The sequence below is a fragment of the Amblyomma mixtum genome, chromosome 10 (genome assembly GCF_055824585.1).
Source record: "Amblyomma mixtum isolate Tamu chromosome 10, ASM5582458v1, whole genome shotgun sequence".
Taxonomy (NCBI): domain Eukaryota; kingdom Metazoa; phylum Arthropoda; class Arachnida; order Ixodida; family Ixodidae; genus Amblyomma; species Amblyomma mixtum.
Genome location: NC_143021.1, coordinates 103,153,956 through 103,170,633, shown reverse-complemented (window position 1 = coordinate 103,170,633; position 16,678 = coordinate 103,153,956). Strand labels below are relative to the sequence as shown.

Sequence of the window (16,678 nt, the reverse complement as noted above, 5' to 3'; positions counted from 1 at the left end):
TTACATGTTCCTCATCTTCCCCCTCTGCCTCGAATGTTTTACTTCATCAATTACGCGCTTCGTCCGTCTGTGTTTACGTGTGTATGTGCCTGTTAGCGCGAATTGATCAGTATGAAGCACCAACTAGCCCTCGTTCTTGCATTGTTAACAGTTATTTCAAGTACATCGGGCTTACATGTTCCTCATCTTCCCCCTCTGCCTGGAATATTTTACTTCATCAATTACGTGCTTCGTCCGTTTGTGTTTTCGTGTGTATGTGCCTTTTAGCGCGAATTGATCTATGAAGCACCAACTATCCCCCGCTCTTGCATTGTTGACAGTTATTTCAAGTACATCGGGCTTACATGTTCCTCATCTTCCCCCTCTGCCTCGAATGTTTTACTTCATCAATTACGCGCTTCGTCTGTTTATGTTTTCGTGCGTATGTGCCTTTTAGCGCGAATTGATCAGTATGAAGCACCAACTAGCCCTCGCTCTTGCATTGTTAACAGTTATTTCAAGTACATCGGGCTTACATGTTCCTCATCTTCCCCCTCTGCCTGGAATATTTTACTTCATCAATTACGCGCTTCGTCCGTTTGTGTTTACGTGTGTATGTGCCTGTTAGCGCGAATTGATCAGTATGAAGCACCAACTAGCCCTCGTTCTTGCATTGTTAACAGTCATTTCAAGTACATCGGGCTTACATGTTCCTAATCTTCCCCGTCTGCCTCGAATGTTTTACTTCATCAATTACGCGCTTAGTCCGTTTGTGTTTACGTGTGTATGTGCCTTTTAGCGCGAATTGATCAGTATGAAGCACCAACTAGCCCTGGCTCTTGCATTGTTAACAGTTATTTCAAGTACATCGGGCTTACATGTTCCTCATCTTCCCCCTCTGCCTGGAATATTTTACTTCATCAATTACGCGCTTCGTCCGTTTGTGTTTACGTGTGTATGTGCCTGTTAGCGCGAATTGATCAGTATGAAGCACCAACTAGCCCTCGTTCTTGCATTGTTAACAGTTATTTCAAGTACATCGGGCTTACATGTTCCTCATCTTCCCCCTCTGCCTCGAATGTTTTACTTCAGCAATTACGCGCTTCGTCCGTTTGTGTTTTCGTGTGTATGTGCCTTTTAGCGCGAATTGACCAGTATGAAGCCCCAACTAGCCCTCGCTCTTGCATTAACAGTTATTTCAAGTACATCGGGCTTACATGTTCCTCATCTTTCCCCTCTGCCTCGAATGTTTTACTTCACAAATTACGCGATTCCTCCGTTTGTGTTTTCGTGTGTATGTGCCTTTTAGCGCGAATTGATCAGTATGAAGCACTAACTAGCCCCCGCTCTTGAATTGTTAACGTCTGCTCTGGTAGGGTCAGTAATGATCTTTATGACAATAATTTCACGAGGCAATTTTGAAAGTTTGATACTGGCCATTCTCCTTCGTATTCTCTTTCCGCAAGACAAATCTGTAGTAGCGACTCACGGGTGCTAGGGTGCCCGCTGACCTACTGATCTACTGAGCTGCCGGATCGGGGAATCACCTCCATAACCTGCTCTCCGCTCTCGAGCGAAGGCCAACTTGGGCGACCGAACGCAGATCAGAGGCCGGAACCGAGAAAATGCACTGTGCGCAGTGCAGACTTCTTTTTCTGTTTGTTCACAGGCAGTCCAGTGCATACGGTGGAGCCCACTTAAGTAGCAGCGATGCTTGGCGCGAACTGATCACTGGTCGTACCCTGTGGGTAATTGTCTATAATATTTATTGTTTTTGTGAGTAAACTAAACACATATTTTGCACCTCAACGATCTCAAGTGGTGTATATACGCAAAAAAAAAACTACAAACTTTACACCCTTGGTGGTACCTTATTGCGACACCCTTTTCACGAAAATCGTGGGTGTTTTAAGGGTTTATAGATCACATTCTGCCCTTAAGGGTTAGAAATGATTTGCAGTGCACCTCTTGCAGAAAATCCTTCTTGTTCATTCTATGACCACTTGCCAGAGAGCAGAAAAACGAACGCCTTAATGCAGTAAACGAATATCAACCAATTTAACATACGTGATTAGAAGTAAAACTTTAGTTTGGGCAAGTTGGCTCGTGTGGAAAGAAAAAAAGGACCGGCGTTAGTCCTGTCTTTTATGTGCCTTCCGTGTCCTCGTTTCTTGCGCTATTACCAGTTTTTTCTTTCGACGTGATTAGGAGACTCACGACTTCGCTGTATGTGGCATGATGCCTATGATGATTGTCGGGTAGAAGAAAAAGTGCCGTGCATGAAAAATTAAAAGTGAGCCTTTCCGCTGCCTGCACATAGAGAGCCGGCGTAGCATGTTCTTTTGGACTCTTCTAGCATTCTAGACCCTTCTAGTGCATTGGCATTTTGTGCTGCGCGCCAAATGTATTATACGGATTTCAAGGACAGAGAATTTTTTTTGGTGAAGAAACCTGAAATGACGTAAAAAGATTTCAAAAATAAAAAGCCAACTGCAGGACATAGGCCTAAGGCGTCACTAAAAATTATATCACGGAAGTATTAGCAAACATTTTAAAGTACTTTTGGATGGCGATCGCCCAGCCTAATTTCTTCTTTTCCTTCTGCTCAGGTTGCATGTGGATAACATCATAACTCGCATAAACACGTATACTTGCAGTTAGTGTAGAAAAAGATTGAGCAGCTTCTTTTCGATATGAACCAAATCTGCCTAAGGAGGAAATAGGAAAAACTCGCAAATTTCTTATTCGAATAAGACTTAGTGGTATCATAACTGCTGCTTATAACATGTTGTGTTCGTATGTAAAGTATATACTTGTACTGGACCATGTACTAAAGACTTGGGTTTGTCTTCAGAAATTGAAGTATCCAAATTTTCTTGCATTACAAATAATTCTAACGTAGTTTCAGCTGCTCGTTTTCGGCAATTACAAAAAGGAAACTACTCATATCTATTTCATATCATTCCTGTGAAACGTGCTGTCAGGCTGCCTCATGTATGATATTCACAGTGAGTACAGAACCACATAATGTGCTCCTATAATGAACATAGAGTGCCTTCTTTCTGAGGCAGATCAAAGAATCCTTAACGTTTCTGGTGCGAGCATCAATCCCTAGCGGTGCGCTTTAGCCAGAAGTAGTAGAAGAAGAAGAAGCCCTAATCGGTGTTCCCAACCACGCTCTTCTTGTCGCTCCGCACAGTCCATGCCAGCAAGCTCAGAGGCTGTACATTTTCTTCACGTAAAGACGTCGTGGAGCGCATATGGGCAACATTCACCGCAAGACTGGCGAGTTGCCGGACGAGCTCACAGGCTTGACGGAAAGCGAGGTGCAGCTCGTCCAGCAGACATGGCGCAAATTCACCAGCGAGAACCCCCAGTACGGCGTGCTCCTTTTCCTCTCCATGTTCCTCAAACACCCCGAGTACATTCAACTGTTCAAGCCCTTCCGCGGCAAGACAGTGGCGGCGCTCAAGGAAGACCCAACGTTCAGGGCGCACGGGGGCTCCATCAGATACCACATCACCTCCATGGTGGAGAGCTAGCGCGACCCGGCCACCTTCGAGATACTGGTGCGGCGCAACGCGACCGAGCACGTGCGCCGCAAGGGGGTCAAGCCGCTCCACTTCGAGGTGATGGGCCAGTGTCTGGTCGATACGCTGCAGTCCACAGATGAACGGCACATGACGCCAGCTGCTGTCGAGGCCTGGGGAAAATTCCTCACGGTGAGCAATACATTGGCTCCAGTTACACTGCTAGCCTGCGCATCGTACACTGCTATGTGGAGCTGGACAGTTCTTACGCGACCACGGGTAGCATAGAATAGAAAAGCAACACATTAGAACAAGAAGTTCCGGCCAGCAACACAATGCCAGAGAGGAGCCGCACAGTTAGGACATGGTGTTGATGAAGGCACTGGAACTAAATTTGAACGCTGAAGCAATTTTTTTGCTTTGGTTATTTAATATTATCTCGTTCATAAGCGCTGAGAGTATGGCGACCATAGGTCCACCAAACCCCTTTGAATTGTAACTCGCGGTTGCAGGCAACCATTCTACTATGCTGTAGGACGCAAAGGCAACTGGGATTCTCGTGCCGCTGTTTCATTTCGCGAATTCTGAATTTTTCTTGAGGTCTCGAACCCGTTGATAGTCTCAAAACTTTATTCCGCAAAGTTCGCCTGGGTGCTTCTTAGAAATATCAGTGATAAGGACGCGTGTGCGTTAATACCTTTACAAAAATGCGTGACGTTTCGTACTGTATGGAATGAATTTTCTTTTTAGAGGACAACCCAGCGAGATTTCTACCACCTGCGAATCATCAAATAAAATGCCGGTGTGCCCCCTTCACATCGCCCCTCCCCCCCCTCCCCCTCCCCATATCGGCTTCCATATCACTCGGATGTACCAACCGCATTTCTTGAGAGGCGACGCCTAGCCTAGGATAATAATCGCAATATCTTACACGCCATTTCGCTGATCTTGTAAGCTGTGTCCTTCTACCATTAACGGCCTATATGGCATATACACTGCAAAAAATGTACACAAAACATACGTCCGTGCAACAGGCTTCGCAAAGGTAGCCCTAGCATACCTGGAAAATCTTGAGCCCATGAACATGCACTGTGCATGACTAAGAGCGCCAACTGAGCACACTAGCGGTATGACATTCGAGTCGGCACCTTGCAAGATCAACGAGGTTATCTGGTTCCGGCGGATAACAACCACTTACACACTAAACATGCACTTATGTGGATCAACTCGGTTGTCCTTTAGAGCATTTCATTTTGGAAATTTGCTTTATTCCTTCAGTGGGGTATAATTTTTACCCGAAAATTATTTTTTCCCTGGTTCAATGAAAATATTTATTACCTCCTTAATTGATGTGGTACGATGCGCTGAGGGAATGTTTTTCGTGCACACAGGAAGGATTTCAAGGTAGCCTCTGCGAATTAATTTAAGCCGTTTAGGTGCTTTTATGAGCACGGTTGAAATGTTTTTACTTATTAAGAAACATACATATTTGGTACTTCTCGTCTCGTTGGAGGTTTTCTTCAGACTGCTTCAGTCTGGAAGCCTCATCATCGTCGCCCTGACCAAGCCTACTGCAAGGCAAGGGCTAGTGCAATGTCTCTCGAATTAACCCTGACCTTTGCCAGCGGCGGCCATCGCACACCTGAACTTCTTACTCTCATCTGCCCAATTAACTTCCTGCCGCTTCCTTTTCCGCTTGCCCTCTCTTCGAATCCTCTCCGTTACCCTTAAGAACCAGCCGTTATCGTAGCTTCGCATTGCATGCCCTGCCCAAGCCCAAGACCCAAGGCGATACTAATCAAAAATTTTATTGTAGTGCATATGATGCATTGCACAGTACGGTCGGCTATTAAGGGGAACATGCTGCAGCGTGGGAGTCACGCTCTGCAAAGCCCCCGCCCATAACTGTGAGAATCGGCCTCACTAGGCGCATAGGTTGAACGATAGAGTCAGCCTCGCGTCTTTTGCTACGGTACTTTCCTGGCGCTTGGCTTGCTGAGGTAGACTATTTGGAATGCGAAGTCGGTACTAAACCTTTTGGAATTGCCGAGACGTCCCCAAAGCGTAAAAGTGCCTGATTCTTTCAAGAATCAATAGTATTGTTTACCTACCTGCCTAAATATAGGAAGCAGATTTTAGAGCGCAGCTATTAGGCCCCGTTTCAGTGTTTCGCGGTGTAGCAGTCACCGTTGTCCTTTTTAGCCAGCAGTGGAAGCAATGAGCGGGAACTTGGAAAGGAGAAAGTAAAAGCGCAACCTCCTGCCCTCCTTAGCAACCGGCGCGCCACTGGGGGCGCATCTATGCATAGCAACCGTGACGCCACACAGTAGCGGTAGAACGAGCGCGCACACATCGGCGGTGACAACTGCACCGCCGCTCCTTCGCCAGACGTTTCCTTGTAGTCGGGTGAGTGAGACGCATGGCTCCGAAGCGGCCCAGGGATTCGCCGCCAAGCAGTTCACCGAAGCGACAGTGGGTTGACCACAAGGCTTTCGCCAAGCACACTTTAGAATTTCCGAAGTGTATTCGGTATTTTTTTGAGGAAAAGAAATGCTCAGCATCTGTCTCCCACAGCTGCGAAACCAATAGAGCGGAGGCTTGGAAAGCAGAGGGTAAAATTTTTAAATTGGTTTTTGAGGAAAGGAAATGCGCGGTATCTGTCTCAAACATCTCGGTTGACACCTGGACCAGACGGAAAGCACATAACGGCGAAGTGGGCCGCATTTCCTTGAATTGTGTGTATCGCTCTGTGCAGGTGCTTCTGCGTCTCGGTGCGCGTCTGGTTTGGATCTGTGAGTGCCCGGAAGAAACGCCATGTGTTTTTGCTAGACATCTGACTAGCGGCCCCGCTGTACCTATCTACCCAGTTGGTGGTGAAAACATTTATTAAATAATGAACAGGAGGTATGTTTGGATCAGCCCGTAAGGGACCGATCCTTACAAACAGTAGGTGGAGGTCCCTAGTATGGGACCCCAGTGGCGGTGGCCGCCGCCCGGGCGCGCCCGACTAAGGCTTGTTGGGCCTGTAAGTTGTGGCAGCCGAGCAGGGTCGCCTCCCAGTCCTCCCGGGTTGGGTTGGGGATGGGGGGAATAGCGGGGTTGGAGGGGCAGGCTCACACCATGTGATAGGTGTCAGAAGACACTGCACTACATTGTGGGCAGCTGCCGCTAAAGGAGGGGTCAAAATGTTTTAGCGCTGCCGGGCACAGCAATGTATTGGTGAGAAGGCGGAGAAGGAGCCGCTCATTTATTTTATACATACTGCAGCGCAATTTATGCGCTGCAGTATGAAGGCAGTTATATGAAGGCATCCGCCTTCTTCAGGCCTTTACATGGGCTAGGGTAAAGGCGATGACAATTTTGATAATATGTTGTAATATCTTTGAATGTATAGACCGGATTAAAATCGGGTACCCAGTTCGCGGCCGCGAGTTCCGCCGCGTATTCCGCCACCTCTTTAGTGATCGCCGCTTTCCGAGCTTTCAGCCTTCAGATATGCTTCTGTCTGCGCGATCTTTTGAGCTTGCTGCGTCTGGCTGCCGAGAGGTGGAGGAGGTGGGTGTCCACGTCGGTCGCCGTCTCTGAGAGCTTTACTTGCGTCTCCGTCGAACGCAGGTTGGCCAGCCGCTGTTTGGTCCAAGATTAATAGTTCTGCTTTTGGATGGAGCTGACGTCGTATTCCATTCTGAATTTCGTCCAGTCGGGCAGCGGTGTGCCCCGTCGGTCTGGTAAGGGGTTTCGTACTGATCGCTATGTTGATCAGAGTGTGGTCACTACCGAGGGTTTCCTCCGGATTCGTCCACTGCACTCGGCTCGCGTTTTTCGTGAAGGTTAAGTCGGGACACGTGTCCCTCTGAGCTGAGTTCCCCATCCGCGTGGGGCACGTCGGGTGGGTGTGTAGCGTTAGGCCTAACGTGGACGCCGCCTCCGCTAGCTTCCGTCCTCGTATGTCCTCTCTATCCCATTACGAGTAGCGGGTCTCGTCCCGCTTCTCTGATAGGAGTGTGGAGAAGGAGTGTGGAGAAGGTTACGTTTTTTCCTTTAGGTGGCCAGTACACGTTCAGGATGTGGAGCGGCGAATCCTCCTCCTTGATTGCCAGAGGAGTCACCATCACGTGCGAAAAGCTGGTTTGTGATTGCAGATCTACGAAATTTGCAGTGAAATTTTTGTGCACGAAGATGCACGTTAGAGGGTCCAGTAGAAACGTTTTGTAGTTGGTGAGACGCACTTCCCGCCAGATTCCTGCACGGCCACCAATGCTGGAGTACGCCCGTACGTACACAGGTGCACCCTTAGATGCGCTCTCTTAGTCCTGGATTTCAAGCCTCGACTATTCCACTGAGTTAATATTATGGGATTCTCTTTAGTTTAGTTTGTCTCGCCATGTTGTATGTGGAGATTGTTGTTATTCTGAAGGGGAAATTGCTGCTGCTGCTCTTCCTCCTCGTCCTCGCTCATCACCCTACGCATCCTGTAGTCTCGGGGATGCTGGAGTCTCCTCGTGTTAGCGTACTTGCGAACCGTCATCGCTTTCGCTTTCTGTGGTGAGGCTGTGGTGGGAATGGATTCCTGCACCCTTCTCATCAAAGCTTCTAGTTTGGTTTCCAGACAAGGTTTCGCATCGCTTTCCATCGCCTCCTCTTGCTGAGGTGGCTGGGGTTTAGCTGGCGAAATTTCTAGTTTCCTCGTTGGCACCTCGATCTGCGCTTTTAGGGCTGCTATCTGGTTTCGTAACTCGGTTTCTACCGGGGTTGGGTGTCGATGGAGAGGAAGCCTTGGGAGGAGCAGGAGGAGGAGGAGGAAAAGAGGCCGTCAGAACATCCCGTTCCTCTCGCTCGTAACGGCTCCCACAGCTGTGACAACTTCGCGAAATACTTGCGCTGACCTCGCCTTTGAGAACCAGGCATTGGTGCAGCAAGTCGAGCATATATCCATCTATTTCTCCGTCCACAAAGCTTCCTTCATGACAATGGAGAACTGTTAGTGAAGTGTTTCGTGAAGAAGGAATATGTGGGAAAAATAACAAGCCTGCAATTGTACATATATGTCTTGTTCGAATTCTTTTGCCTTAATCTATCGGAAAGCTGAAAGAGGTGATGGGCTGTGCTCAAATTTGCATTAGGAAGTGACATAATCCTCTGGAATTTTTTCCGGCAGTTACATAAAAACGAATATTTCTGAAAAATGTATTCACTTTATTTCTTAATCTTTTAGAGACATTTTTCCACAGTGCAAAAGTCGTCTGGGAGAGACATCACGTAAAAGCATCAGTCAAAATCACTCATTTAGTGCAGTTAACCTGTGTGTATGGAAACCATTGTATTTGTGTAGGGAAGAGATATGTGCGTCTTTCATGGAGTACTAAGCATGACACGTGATGCCAGGCCGTAACAAGCGTGTCATAACTTGTCATGCTGAGCGAGCGTGAAGTCGCATAATGCTGCCGCCAACCCGGAAGTGGCCTAACTAAATTAGAAATGTGACCGGAAGATACGTCTCGCGACCAGATTAAGTCTGGCAACGCCTGTACCGGTTCGTCCTGCTATCTGGATAAACTTAAGGACGTCGGATAACGCGCAGGCTTGCTTTCGATACCAGAAGGTAGTAGTCGAACTGTTCTCGCAACAGTTCCTGTTCGGTGACGTCTTCTCTGGGCTACTAATGGTTTGTTGAAGTCACTTCAGGCTTGGCGGTGACATTTCCTGTTGCTACTCATGGCTCGAAGGCTAACTTCCGGACGTCTTATGCCGTTTGGTAACGTCAGTTCCAGCTTGGTAGCGTCACCTGTATGTGATGTCATGCTCTCTATGTTATTAGTCATGACATTCCATGCTTGTCGTGATCACACATCATGTGTCATGATTAGCACACTTCATCATGCTCATGCACGTACTCGTCGCTATACACGGCAACGGCTGCCATACAAAACAATCCCCAGCAAATATAAACGTGATGCCTCATATCAAGACGACGATCATGTCTGGACATGACCATCGACGACCATGAATCACAGGGCATGCGAATGTGATAACGCATGGTTTGATTTCTATACAAACACACCCAGCATCGGGCGAGTGTGACAGCAATACAAAAACGCTCCAAGCCGGAGAAACGGTTCGACAAGTTCCTCATACTTTCGCTGAATAATCGCCCGCGGGTTTCCATGGGTTCGAAATTTGAAATTTATTGAAATTCAGAAAAATACAATTGTCTAGGTGAAGAGGGCTAAAGGTTTAGATTAGAATGTGGACAGAACTAGAAGAGACGTCTCCCCTGCATTACTTTTGCATCCCAGAAAAAAGAATTTTTAAGCGGAATTTCAAATTAGAGAATTATATATCGCAGAAATACCGCGCTGCTTTGTAGCTGCGAGAAACATTGCTTTATATTTGAGTACAGCCTTTGCATTCAACGTTTTCTACCTCCGCAAGCCAAGCGCCAGGATGACGTCACAGTAGACAACGCATAGCTGGCTCGACCTTCCGCACAAACTGCGCATGCTTTGGTGTCGTCGATTCTGGTCGTTTATCGACTCTGCGGAATGTTGCCCAGTATATCATTCTCTACAGCTCGAGCACGCTTTGGTGTAATACAATGTAGTAACACATTTGCACACTTAGGGGTATGGAAGAAGAATAAAACGAGGATATAGATGTCACATAAAGCATGAAGGGGCGTAGTTCAGGACGGTTAGTCCGCGCAGGACGGGGACACTACTCGCTATGGCCAGAACGACCCGGCGAGAACAAGTTGTGGCGCAGGTATTCTCCATTACATGGCAGCGGAAGCGACAGCAGCTTGGGGACCCGCAGCGTCCGGCTAGTGGGCATGACTGCACACACACTGCTGTCTCGGCACACACAGCATTCGCTTCCCACCCCGGAGCTAAAGACCATCCCTGTGGCGACATCTGGATGCGGCGGCAACCACCAGAAGCACAGGCTGCCGCCGCCACGCAGAGCGCGGAACCGCAGAGCGAACAACCGGAGAAGCTGTTTGAGGGAGCCCAGTAATTCATTAAACTAGCACACCGAGGTGCGCGTGAAACAGAGCGGGGTGTACACACCCAACCATCCTACGCAGGCGCAACTAGCAGGCGCTGCAGGCTCCATAATGAACAGCCAACTTGCCCAATCAACTACCCTCATGAAAAAGGAGCGCTGTTATTTGGTGTTCATCAGTCTTTGCAATTTAAAGTGTCATGGTCGCCGAATTCAGTAGAATTATGCTGCATTTGTTGTGCTTGCGTAAGGCCTGTTCACAGGGCGCTAATTTGCTCGGGTAGGCCAGCAGCGCGGAGGATGACCTACCAAATATAACTATTTCTGCGTAGTTCACAACCCATTTTTCTACATTCTTTCCGATATCTTCATCTTATTCTATATGCGGAAAATTGCACGCAGTAATGGCAAATTTCTCTCCCAAGCGGTGCGTCGCCACACTGTTCTGAGCTGTACAGCTGTGACATGTCTGAAACCTATTGGTAATATTATCACAGCTACTTGTTCCGCGAAAAAATCATGCAAAAGGTTGAGTTGAATTTTTTTTTCTGAACGGTGTTGACTGCATGTAGATTGTTGAAGCGATGAGGAGACGTTTTGCTGATTCTTAATGACTAAGTAGCCCAATTCCAGGACAACTTTAACTTATGTATTATTTTGCTTTTCAGAACTTCAAGAAAACAATTATCAATAGCGACCGATTCAAATATGATAACCACTTCGTTTGAATGCTATTATCCCTGCCAAGCTAAACTAAAAAACGGAGTCAGAGCAACGCGGGCCGCCTTCCTCGCTTCCGCGGCACTGCCTGCTCCAGTTTCCAAAAGACGCAGGCTTGTGGTCTCAATCAGTAGTAGTCGGGCCAGGCAATAGATCACTCATTAGGGTATGGGTCTAGGCTAGCTGGAAAGCCGCGTTCGACGTAAAGCGCGCCGAAAGACATGGACGAGTCAGCAGGACAGACAAACTCTCATCCCTGCATCTGTCATCAAAACGAGGCAAAAAAAGTAAACTCTAGGAAAATCCTGCCCACAAACATGTGGGACGAATTTTACTGATGTGGCAACGTGACACCAAGGAAAGGGGCCGTGGGGCTTTTTATGCATGAAATGCTTTTAGCTCCCGCCGAGACCGAGAGCCAACATCCGGGCAATGAATACACCTTCACAACATCATGTACCAACTAGGCCCAACCCAAGTTTTATTGAATGAATTCCACACATCCGGGAGCTGAAACGACAGCATCCGGGCACCGCACGTGATTTAACGAGACTCTCTAAGCCCTCCTACGCTGGCTTCATGTCACAGGTCCCAAGGCTGGAAAAGGCAGGCTTCCCTGATTCCCTCATTCTTGCTGTGACGCAGTCCTTGGTAAAAAACTTGAAGGGCAGCAAGCGGAGCAATGCGAAAGACCCAACGAAGTGTTCAAGGCTGGAGGTGGTACCATACGTACACAAAACTTCCCACAACATCAAGAAGGTAGCCAAGAAGTACGGAGTAGAAGTGGTTTTTTCTGCTCCGCGAAAGTTGTCCGGTCTATGTGCACGGGTAAGAAGAAAAGAATAACGGCAAGAGTGTGGCGTAAAACACCGTAAACCCCACGTAACCTGCAAAAAAGGAGTTGTATATGAGTTCCCGCTCACTTGCGGGAAGGTTTACGTCGGGAAAACTGGACGTTGCCTCAACCAGCGCCTTCTGGAGCACAATAACTCATTAAAGAAAACAGGCTCCCATCTCCCGGAACATTGCCAAGAATGCACTAAAAAGACTAATGTCTCCTGTTTTCCCCGCTTATCGGACTGCAAAGTAGTGTTGATAAGCCGCGATCAGATTGAATGGGAACTGGTGGAAGCCTATTACATTAGAAAAAAAAGGAGATAACTGCATCAGTGATTCATCTGTGATACTTCGCCGATGTGAAATGGTTTTCTTAGATAGATTTCTCTAATCGCCTGCCTTCGGAATTCTTTTGGTGTTCTCTGGAACTCACGTGCTTGTGATTCGCTTAGTGGCGCTTGGGTAAAGCGAAGGTATATTAACGGTCTACGTGGAATAAAGCCTGTTGATAGTAAGCGCTCGTCCCTGTCTACTTCTCTGTCCGTGTCTTTTATTGCGCCCCTGTGTCCTCCTGAAAAGTTATGAACCAACACGCCCAAATACAAGTACCTCTCAGGTGCCTTGTTTGAATATATCGATGCCGCTTTTAAATTCGTCTTGAGGCGAAACACAATGAGCGTCCGCGGCCCTGAGCGTTTTGAGTGCTTGTTGAAGAACTCCAGGTGCCATAAGTTAAACTCGAGCTTTGCAGTACGACGTCTCTCATAGCCGGTGTCAACTTCACAAACTGAAACGCTACATACCCGACCATTTTGCACCGGTTCACGCATTGTTTTCTTTTGCCGACTTGCGTGAAGTGCATGGTGGCGATCATCACGGACGTGTACGAGAAGGCGGCCGCGGAACGCGCCGAAAAGGCCTCGCTTGCCTCTACGGCGGCATCGGAGAGTTACAGCCGCACCACGACGGTGTTGGACGAGGTGATGCTGACGTCACTGACAAAGCCTGCGGCAGACAGCTGCAAGCCTGCGGCTGACACCCAGAAGGCTGCAAGGAGACCGCCGCGCATTATTCGCAAGCAGAGCGCCGCCCCTACAGTGGACAGGTCGGGAACCGAGGAGCGAGGTGTGGACGCCGACGCTGTGTTGCTGCAGGACAGGAGCGCAGCCGAGGACAAAAGCTCCACAGGGAAGGCCCCGCGAAAGGAGAAGAGCATCCTTAGGAAACAAAAGCCATGAAAAAAAAAGGGCACGGAACATCAGGGCTGCATATCAGGGTGGTTATCGCTACAGCGGCGCTCGTAAACTCTCGACGCACACCTACGATATGCAATGATCTCGTCTTGCTAACGCTATTAGGCACCAGCGTAGATTCGTGCTTAAGTTTGTTGCGCAGAATATGTTTGCAGATCGCGTAGCGTGCATGTTGTATTACACATTGCGCCTTGATACCCTAAATGTACAGTTATCTTTTTCTCGGACGGATTTTTTCGCAAATGCACGCGTGCATCGGATGTGTGGTATAAATCATCCGTGGTTGCAGCATTTTGGGCTTTTTAAATCTATTCAACGCCTTCAGTGACAGTGACGGAATTATAGAACAGAACTGTCAACCTTTCCTGCACATGCAAAAATCTCTTCACTATCCGAGGCTCTTACCACGTGACCGGTTGCGCTCAAAATTCAGAGCTGCCCAAGAGGCACCTTATGAAACCTTATCGAATCCCGCAGTGCTGCTCAGTGCCACGCTTCGATTGTAAGAGGTCAGGGAGGATGTCAGGATAAATTTTGCTGCTACCTGCTTGGGAGCAACAGCGAGTGTGGAGGTACCTCGTTGACTTTGCGTGGTACGGCTTCGTGCGACGGCCAGCTTCAAGCCGTGAAGCACTGGCTCACGACTGCTTAGTGCCTGCACTCGTACAACCGGCATCAAATATTTACTTGGACGCGGGCGTAGAGAAAAAGATATATAGGTTAGTCATGAAAGTCGATGGCTTGAAATGGCTGAAGGCGAAATGCTACTTGTATTCCCTATCCGACCGCAAAGAATTCCAGGTCAGTTGGTCCCGACGCAACGCGACAGTAAGCCGTTCTCCAGGAACGCGCGAACCGTAAATTTCTGCTGCCGACAGTAAACAGCCAGCTGGCCAAGGTAGCGACAGCAGAGTCGGCAGAACTCGGTGTCTGCACCGCCATTCAAAACCTGAGAAGTTTGTTACAATAATGGCGCAAAAACGTTTTGCGCTTTTACATGTCAAGCTGCTGGCCAAACTTGCTTTCTCTCTAATCGCTTTCCTTGCGGCGTATTTTTATGAAGGTTAGCAAACGTCTCCATTTATTAATTAGTTTAGTTTAGTTTATGGGGTTTAACGTCCCAAAGCGACTGAGGCTATGAGAGACGCCGTAGTGAAGGGCTCCGGAAATTTCGACCACCTGGGGTTCTTTAACGTGCACTGACATCGCACAGTATACGGGCCTCTAGAATTTCTCCTCCAAAGAAATTCCAGCCGCCGCGTCCGGGATCGAACCCGCGTCTTTCGGGTCAGCAGCCTAGCACCATAGCCGCTGAGCCACCGCGGCGGCATTTATTAATTAGGGATGATATTAGTTGTTAACACGCTATTGTGGAATGCATTCTTGATGTTTCTTTTATGAAAAATTATTTTTCCCTCAGATTAATGGACATTAAATAATATAGCGCTAATCATGCTTTCCCAATAGCATGGCTAAGCACGTGTCCTTCAAACCATCAAAGGTCATTGTGCAGGCAGTTGTGTTTGTTTTTCTTTTTTTCGTATTCTTCGAAAGATAAACCGCCAAGTGAATAAAGGTTGACCGTGGCTTTCATTGTAGCTCTCCTGCCGTTTGTGACTTTTCGAAAGTTGGTGATTCGCTCTGTCCATCACTTCTCACGAAGAATAGATATGGACTGGCGCCATTCAAAAAACACTGGCCAGGAACTTAAACAGGTAAGGCGTGGTAGGGCAGAAACACTCTGAACAGCTCCGTTTCCATCAGGGTTTCTTCGGTAAAGTAAGCCTACGGTGGAACGTTAATTGACAGCACAGAACGAATACCTCCGATGGGGGTTGCCGTGTGACGTCAGCGCACTAGAAAGGATCCACCTGTTCGATAATAATCCAGAGCGCCTCCCACACTACATTGCCTGCATTTTTTCCACCTCCTTACACTACCTGCTTTCATCGTTTTGCCTAGTATCGCGGTTCGCAGGTCCACCAAGTGAGATAGTCACTCGCGTTTTTTTTACCCATAACAAATCTTTGACACTTATTTAATTAGAATATTTAGTCAGCACAAATAGTATGAGAGACGTCTTGGAAGACGAGAAGTTCCTCAGTGGCTGCCTGTTATAGATACATTTGTGTTTGTATGGCGAGGAAAGGTGCGAAGACAACAGAGGTTGGATTTATACGTTTACTACAAACTGTTCGTTAGAACGCTTACTATAGCATGATTTGCGTGGAATAGCATTGGTCAAGCGAGACACATATTTGACTTACACGGACACATTTGACTACGAAAGAGAACAACGGTGGAGCGCATTGTACGAACTGAAGTCTTTTTTTTGGATCTTAACTTCCGTAACCAAATAACAATCCCTTACCACTGCTGCCTTCTAGACCCAACAACGTTGCTGCTACCGAGCTCTTCGAAGCCAATGGATGTTTCGTCGCCACTCCGGTCGTAGTCGAAGTTCAACACGGACTCTGCAGAAATGTGAAAGTTTTTCTCGGAGGCATTTTATTTCTTCAAGATCGCCATGATCCAACCTTATGAAAGAAATGATTCGTTTCAAATGAACATAAAATTCTTGGGCAATATTGAAAATGCTTCAGTTTTAAATCGCCGTTACCAAGCTAAATGGGCCGTAAAATTAAAAATAATCTTTATAAGGCTTCTGGTGCCCTTTAATGCTAAAAAAAAGGAACGAAGATATCCAACGTATCTTACATTTAGCAGTGAAAGCAAAAAATTGTCAGCCTCGTCAAGTGTAACTTTTATTTGCAGGCTGGTACAATGTCGAAGTATGAGTACACGTCGGCCTTGTTTGTTGCGGTAATAAAATAGCGTTATTAGACAAACATAATCTTGACATTCGGGAAAGAGACTGGTGGCATAATAAAGTGAGTTTGAATACAGGTGTCGAGAAACCCTTTGCACTTATTTCGCCTCAGTACAGTTCAACTAGGACTGCTCGTTCTCAGCACTATGGCACCGATCCAGTAAATTTTCCTCAGGGTGCTTCGTCCACCGGTGCCAGTCCAGCTGTTGCGGCGACGAAAAGGCCATGGCGCAGTTTTCACAGATGACAGGTGAGCACGCTGTGGCTTCCTCTGCAGGTCAATTGGATACAGAAATATATGTTCGTTCGAAATTATCCGAATGATCGTTACTTTTTTTATCTTCATGTTTTAATGGTGAATGCATGGGAGCAACTGACAACTCGGCTCAAACGTTGGCCCTGCGTTCGTCTAATAACAGGGCAGCCGAATGAAGAGGCGGCTTCATTCTTACAATACACTTTTAATACAAGACATGGTCTTTTCATCACCGACGTAATCTCATGACAAGTTTTGGTAAGTGGTTGGT

The 16,678-nt window shown here is 47.5% G+C and overlaps 1 pseudogene; it reads left to right on the top strand.

The window, feature by feature from the left end:
- Window positions 1–3,239: 3,239 nt before the first annotated feature.
- LOC149326577 (cytoglobin-1-like) lies at window positions 3,240–13,306 on the top strand (annotated as a pseudogene).
- Window positions 13,307–16,678: the final 3,372 nt, after the last annotated feature.